Below are 8,607 nucleotides of genomic sequence, written 5' to 3'. Positions count from 1 at the left end.
AGCCTCGGGCGGTCCCCCGAACAGAAATTTGTTTAGAGTGGACCAAGCTGGTTGTTATCATGTTTTTTGTAAAGTGGCTGACTCCCCCCAAAAAAAGAACACTGTTCTTCAGTACCTTTGTAAGATGGGCTGATCCAGCTCAAACCTTCCTGGACACAGGGACACACAGCACATTCACATACTCGGATATGGATGCTCAGCTGGTCATCCTCTGAGGCAGAGAGGGACTCTACTCCTTTGAATTCCCCAGGGGAAGTGAGTTCCAGGCAGCCGTGGGTCCCTGTCCAGCTGCTTCCTCTGTCTGGAAGGGACCAGAGGGTCAGAGACGAGGCTCTCTGTGACACTGAATTATCTGCGTGAGTGTTATTGTGCCTGCTGGGAGGGACACTCAAGATTGTGTGTGTGTATGGGTACTTGTGCATATGAGAAGAAAAAAAAATATTCATGCAGGGCTTTGCTTGGAGCACATCTTTGTTTCTCAAGGTTTTATATTCATCTGTTGTGTGTCAACATGGTGCCACTGTTAAGTTGAAATGCTGACACGAGTAATCTTAGCATGCCCCTTTAAAGCCAGTGCCCCATAGAGGGAGCTATGGCAATTTGCTAATGCAACTCAGCCCTGGTGGATAAAAAGCTGGGTTTGATTTGAGTAATGTTAACAAGGTTAAAGCCGAAGTTCATAGATTCACACCACCCCAGGTAAAACTTGAACAAGTGTGTCTGTCACTCTTTCCCCAGGGGAGGTCAGTTTGCCCTTAAGATAAATTTGACACCATTAAAATCTGGTCATTTAAAATTCCTAATATAGCTCTGTAATTTGCGCTGCGCATATTACATGAGGGACACAGATACACAAACAACACAGGACATTGTTTTCATTAACGTACTTTGAGTTGTACCAGAGTTTAAAAGAGATGACTGGGCAAAGATGTATATCATTATCATGCTGAGTGGACACAAAGCCGGGAGTGAGGCAGGAAGAGATAGAGATCGGAAGAAACGGACAACAGACAGCTGTGCTGAGCTATGCAGCAGTGCAGAGTCAGGCTGTGGACTGTCAGCAGAGCTGAAATGTGTCTGCACCCTCTGTAAGGTAAATAGAGGTAGAGGAAGTGCATTGTCTTGATCTTACAACACTTTGTTCAAGGGCTCCATCTGAAATGCATTGAATATTTGTGGGAATAGATCAGTTATTTAAAAATTTTCTTCCATCTGAGACATTGCTGTGACAAAGTATTTTAAAATTGCCTTTCACCTGCATCCTTCCAGATCATTTGATCTGTATTCTTGAGTTGGCAGAAGTTTTCATGCTGGACTTACTGATGCAACCTGAGCAGTAATGGTTTAAGGGTCTTTCTCAGAGACGCTTTAATGCCACATCATGGAAATCCAATTGAGAAAGGGCATATAAATAAAGAGATAATATAGAATTACACTGTGGCTTCAAGACTGTTTTTTTCTTAGGCTTCTTTTTTTATGTGCCTCCTGCTATGTTGTGAACCTCAGACTTAAAACAAAAGAGCCTGGCCTTCAAGGTCAAGTAAAGCTTCACTTTCTTCCAAAAAAAAAAAAAGTTGCAATAAAGATGGAAATACAAAAAAGGTAGTTGTAGCATGAAGTGCCTTGTATCTACAGTCTAATGCATTTGTCAATGTAACAAATATTCTTATACTTTTAGTGGTAAAACAGACACTTGTGACATGTAGTGTCTGCCGTGAGTTTTCTGACTTTATCACAATGCCTTTTTTGGACCATTAAATACTTTTCCAACACATGAGCAGCCCCCAAAGCAATTTACACTGTTAATCACATTCACCCTTTGACACACCAATAGAGGCGGCTGCCATGCAAGGCGCTCAATCAATCCATCGGGAGCAGTTTGAGGTTCACTATCTTGCTCAAGGACAATTCAACATGTGAACGGGTGGAAATGGTTAGCCTGTACCTTTCCGATTGAGAGATGACCACTCAACCAGCCGAGGCACCTCCGTCATTTAGCAATCTTGATCGCAAACGGAGACGGCGATTAACCAGGCACCTGTATTACCTTCAGAGCAACTCACCTGCTGAGTTTTGCCCACTGCAGTTGAATTGTAGTTACCAAAGTCATGGATGTGAAGCAGGCTCTCAATATACACACAATTTATGACTATTTCTTTGCTAACGCAGGTGTCCATATTATGCTGTTTTTGTCAGCTTTTTCTGGGGCGACAACATTTTTGACTTTGACTGATTGAGCCTGAAAGCCTTTCTTATGCAATTCATTTGGTATACCAATCCTGGGATGCCAGCCATAAGATTTTTCACTTTTCCTGATCCTTGACATAACATTCCCTAATATATCATAATTAACCCGTCGATCTCAATTGCTTAATATGTATTCATAGATTTCAATTACACTGTTAAACTGCAGTTTATGCTTCTTTTAATCAATTTTTTTTCTGTCCAGCTAGCGTGCACTTTCACAGAATGTAATCTGATACATTAGCAAGAAATTGTTAGTGCAAAAAAGTTCAAATTTCCTTGACAAATAGAATTTGTAAAAAAAAAATCTTCTGAAGAGCAATGTTTTCTCCTCCTTCTGGAACTGTTAACACAAAAGGAGGGAGGAAAAATACCTGGAGGGGGCAGGAATGAAGGGAACTGGAGTGGAGAATATTGAATATGGAACAGAGACAAGAAGACAGGCAGAATCTACTTGCATGATTCCTCAGTTCATTTCAGGTTAATTGAATCTTTTAAAAGTGCAAAGACACGTGAAAGAGGAGAGCGGGAGGAATGGGTAAAGAGAGTAAGAGAGCCGCCCTTCACTGGTAATGGCTTGGTTTGTTTGTTTTCATATCCATGGTAGAGAACATGACCCAAAAGTAAACTTGGGTCAGACACTGCAGCATTACCCTGACAGCCAAATGTCTCTCTTCGTGCTGCCTGCAGACAGAAATACCGCCAGCAGTAGGTCACAAATGAAAACCTACGCGGCCTTAATCACACTAAACTTTTGCTCATCAGACACTTAAAACTCAGTAGAAGTCCTATCAATCAGGCTGCTGCATGAATCCAGTCACACTTCAGTGCTCCTCCTGCTATCTTTGCATACCTCTGTTCTGTTGACACATCCTGTTTTCTCCCTTCACTTTTTCTTTGCAGCCTCTCCACTCTCTCATCCACTTGTGTTGCTGTAAGCTGATGAGGGAATTGCTTCTTTCATTGATGGATCCTTTCATTCTTTCCTTTTAATCAAGCATCTTAGTACTTCTTAATTAAGACATCAGAGTCGTGTTTGATCACTGTTGCTTCAGTGTGCGTTACAGAGAGCGAGGAGGGAGGAAGACAGTGTGTAAGAGCATGAACAAGTGGGCATACTCTACCAGACCTTACTCTGTGTGTGAAGATGACTGAACAGCTTCAATTGGGGCAGATACACCTCCTCCAACTCTGTTTTGCTGGCCCTTGAGGCTTGTGGTGTGTACATCTCTCAAGCCAACAGGCGTCAACCTCCAGAGATCCATACTAGACAGATGGTATTGGAGGCTGGGTAGGATGGCTATCGAGCTCCCTACTGTCAGTTTGTTGTGGTGATCACACACACACCACGCTGTCAATACTCACAGTCCACTAATCAAAGAGTGAAAGAGAAAAAAAAACAACACAAAGACAATTGAGATGGGAGAACGTAACTTTTGCTGGGTTCCATTAAAAGAGTAAAACTATGAACTTCCAAACATTAAACGTGACACCTGTACAGTTATACAGTGTAAATGAAGTCGGCAGGAGTGTGCAAAGTAAAGGGTTTCGCCAGAACGTTGGCCTACCTTTGGCCTTAGTGTTTCCCCCCCCTGAAGGCAGTGAACAGTACGAGTGCTTCTTGCCTCTAATGGGGCGGGTGGGTGGGATTCTGCGTGTGCACGTGGTGTGGGGCCTGTGCTGTATATACAGCACACTCGCTGAGGGTCCAAATGGAAAGCCATGGGACCTCTATCCTGAGGCAAAGACTGATGCAGAGAGGGGGAGGGTGGGGTGGTGACAACAGCCCGAGTCTGACAGCCCTGACCTATATCCCCCTTTTGCTTTATCGTGAGAGGGAAAACGTGATTGAAAGACACACACTCGATGTTTGGAGCTCTCCAAGGAAACTGGGTAGTGTTGAGGAAGAAGTTTGTGTGTATGCTTCACATCTTTCATCTTCTGACCTGAAAAATTAAGATTAGCTAGACTATAAGAGTTGATCCTCGTGATTTGTGCCATTACCACATAGGAATAGCATGGCTACATCATAGAGACACAGTAAAGAGTGTATGTTCATTTTTCACCTTGATGGTCCGTCACATCAGTGAGGTAATATGTGCTTGTTAATATGTGTTTACTCACACTTTACTACAATTCAAATTAAAATCATAGTTCATAACAGTTTGCCCACATTTAAAATTAATACTTTTTTGGACATCAATTTTGACCTAAAAAACTTTGGCTATATATGTATTTGTTAACAGCACACATTTCCATGGTGTAATTTTTTTAATATACTTTGCTGTTTGCCTGATAAATGTCCCAACTCCGAATGCAGATATTTCCTCAAGGTTATCTTAATCAGGCATGCGACTGACAGTGATAGTAAACACAACTGAAAGGCAACTAACAATTTGAGTGGCTATTCCAAAAGACTATTTGGTCCTTTTTGTTCCCTATTCAACAAGAGTATTTTTACTTTTGGGCTGCAAGGTGGAGTGGTGAGCATTCTTGCTGAAACTGAGAATATCCCCAATTTGACACGGGCTTGGAGCCTTTCTGTGTAGCATTTGTATGCTCTTAGTGTGCACCAATGTACATTTTCTCTGGCGACTCTGATTTCCTCCCATAGTTCAAAAACATGTACTTGAGGTTGATTCATCGACTCTAAATTCCCCTCAGGTGTGTGTTGTCATCTACCTTCCAGGATTACAATTGCAACAATCAGTAGGGTAAAACTAACCTGTCTCATGACAGTCTAGCCCCAGGTCACGTTCCCTTTGACCATTGAACGCTGGGAAAGCCTCCAGCCCTCATGACCCTGAGTTGGATAAAGCAGTAGAGATGATGGACGGATCGACTATGACCTGTAGTTGATTACATTTCAAGCAATGTTAATGTAACAGTATATAAGTACAATACTCCTTCCTCTGAGCATAAAATACATTCTGGTTATGTGTGTCTATCTAAGAGTTTTTAGTTAGACCATTGAACCCCACACCGAGAAAAACCAGACCAGATCATCCCAAGACCGAGACTTTCTGAGGCAGAGATGGAGTCAAGACCAAGAAAAGACCATCCCCAAAACAAGACAAGACCAAGACTTCAAGGAGCCAAGATTGAATCAAGACCAAGACCACGAAATTGTTGTTTCAAGACCAGTCTTGAAGGTCACTGATGTAGTCCCCATGGGTTTTCCTGGATCCTGTCATGTGAGTTGTAAAGGAAAATGTGTAAAACCAAAATAAACAGACATAAACAACGACTAATCCAGACAATAACAGACACAACTTTCACAACAGAAATCCAATTGTAAAACCAACTCTCTGACACTTGCTGCCTATGTTGAGTTCAGTCTGTTTTTCCCCCTCAATCATTCTCTCCGCCTTCCCCATTTTCTCTCCAGAAACTGAAGGCGCTCATCTCTGGATTGAAGCTTCTAGTCTTCCTTTCTCTTGACAGGCAGCCCATTTGCCCCTAAGGAAGAAGAGAGCATAAGCAAAGAAAAGAATGGGACAAAGGATAAGAGAAAGAAAAAGGAGTCAGGGTGGTAAACAACTTAGATCCTTAGACCGGGGCATAGGCCCGAGTGGGGATTGAGATGGCTGGCATAGTGAAGCAGAGCATTGCGTGCGTGTGTGTTTGTGTTCCTCTTCGGTCAATGTAGTTCAAAAGCTGAACCGTGTCCAAGCCTTGGTAATGATGCAGTCGGCCACAACAGACTACAATAACCAACAGTCTATTGCTGGCCAATTACTGTCCGCCACAATTATATTTCCAATTCAGAGGTAACAAGGGAAAGTGGCCCAACTCAACTAATCATTTCAAGCAATTACTTTTAAAACTAATTACAATGTCAGGTTCTTGCTGTGCGTGCCTGAGCTCGGGGAGGTTTTTGTTTGTGTTTTTGTTGCTGTTTTCACTTTGTCAAATGGATGGACTTGAAAGGAGAGAGCAGAAGGAGGGGGCGATATCAGCAACAGTGCAAGCCAAACATCAACCGCAGCAATGGATTGAGAAACTTGGTCATTATGGGAGTTCTGTGGGTTCGGGGGGAATCCATTGTCAAGGAGAAAATGCTGTGTTCATCCTGCTGATGCCAGGCACTTTGCTAGACTGGTAAAATGAGTTCTTGGTGCTTTCAGCTGAAATGCTGCGAGAGAGCAAACAGATGATAAAAGAGAATTGTAGGGTCTCGCCTAATTCTGCAAAATTAAATGAAAATATTTAATTTGATTTCTGTACTGCAAGAAATATATATCTTTACTGAAAGTCCAGCTTTATTTACCATAAGTTTTGAAATCTTGTTTAGTACTACTAATCCAAGTCACAAATGAATAATTCATTTTAGATATCATTTTCAATCATTTTAAAAGTTCAAACTAATGAAGTCTTTCAAATGAGTAGTGGTTTAAGGCAATAGGGGGTCTCTTGCACTGTAAATGAGGTTACAGATATATATATGTATATATATATATATATGTGTATATATATATATATATATGTATATGTATATATATATATATATGTTAAAATTCAGTCTGATGATTTATTGTGGTAACATGAAAAGTCTGAGTTTTTAATGGGGCTTTGCCTTCCTCTTTTGCTTGATGGGAAATATACTTCTTTCAATTAATTTGAGAAAATGCAATTGCAAAAAAAATTAGTTATTGCATTTTATTGTATCTGTACATATCATTGTCTTCAGTTTATTTGTTGTGCATCTGTTACATATGTAACACATGTCATAAGGTGTTAAAAAGTGTGATTTTGCATTGTGACGCTGTTTACTGTTCTTATTTCTTTTCTTCTTTTTTTTTACACTCATTTTGACCCCCCCCCCCCATCTATAATTATTCATGCATTGGATTTTTCTGTAAAAGAGCCTTGAGATGACCATGTTGTTTTTCGCACTAAATAAATAAAACGAAACTAAACTACAGACATCCACAAAAAAGAAACAAACATGTCTTCACATATCGAACAAGTCAAAGTCAATACCACTTGGACACATATAAAGACAAACCCACATATACACATTGTATTGATTGTTTCTGAACATGTCACTTCTTCATTGACCTAAGTTGTCTTTTGCATGAACTAAGAGCGTCGGCAAGTCTTTTATGTAACTCTGAACAAATGAGCCATGCCATGTCCTAAACGGAAAGGAATGAAAAGATGTAACAGACGTACTACAACAGACTGAAGGAGAATTTGCAAAAGCTCCACCTTATGATATAGTACTGCTGTGGGGGTGCACATTGGAGTGTGTATGCACCAATGTTTCTAATCGGAAAATCTGCAAGATGGGCTGTGTTATATATTTTATGAGTCTTGGGGGTTTCTTTTTATACCATACCATTCTTAGACACGCAAATACCTGATATACATACAGCTGGTTAACACACACACATGCACACACAGTGGCTTCTAAATGTAAAAGGCTTGCTTTAAAAGAAGCGGATGGTCCACCTCAGTAAGACGCAATAATGCACGCAAGTCTTTTGACACGCTATTTAATGTAGAAACTTGCAGCTTTAAACATGTATTTGTCTTATGTAGGATTTCAGCATGCAATTATATTATTGTTGATTAATCTGTTGATGGAGCCATTAATTTCTTGTCTATAACTTAGAAAATGCAAGCAGATTTTTCCCAAAGATCATTAAACACCCTTATTTTCATTCAAACTAGTGATCTGCAAGAATGTCATTGTGCAATATACACATACCTTTCTTGGGAGCAATCTTTTAGGGGAAAGGGGGTCCACCAATAGATCACTATGAAGATATTCAGCAGCGTAATCCAGGTAATTTTATGCTTTAGCTTTATCCATGCAATTATTTGAATATACAAATGTATAATTTTCTCAAAATTATTGGAACAAAAGCCACCAGATTTTATTGTCATAATGTTTCCTGAAATAACTATTTTCTATGTGATAGTTGTTTTCTTTTGTTCCCTCAAAGACACGAGCTAATTATACTTTTTTCTACTGACTGCAAAAATATGTTTAGTACCCAAAAAGTGACCGTACATTGGACCGTACATTTATTTTGAAAAGACAAAAATCCTAGAGATTTGCATTATTCAGTGTAGCCTTTGGGTTATGGCTGTTCACACACACGCACGCACGCACGCGCACGCACGCACACACACACACACACACACACACACACACACACACACACACACACACACACACACACACACACACACACACACACACACACACACACACAAACACATACAAATGCCTCTAGAACTTGTCATAACAGACCATCCCTGATGGAGTGATGTCTCATTAATATACGGCTTGCAGCAACAGTATGGCGTTACCTCTCCCACTTTTACAGCACCATGATGACAGTTCTGATTTGA

This window comes from Blennius ocellaris (assembly GCF_963422515.1).
Source record: "Blennius ocellaris genome assembly, chromosome: 1".
In the NCBI taxonomy this organism is placed as follows: domain Eukaryota; kingdom Metazoa; phylum Chordata; class Actinopteri; order Blenniiformes; family Blenniidae; genus Blennius; species Blennius ocellaris.
This window is presented reverse-complemented; position numbering follows the sequence as displayed.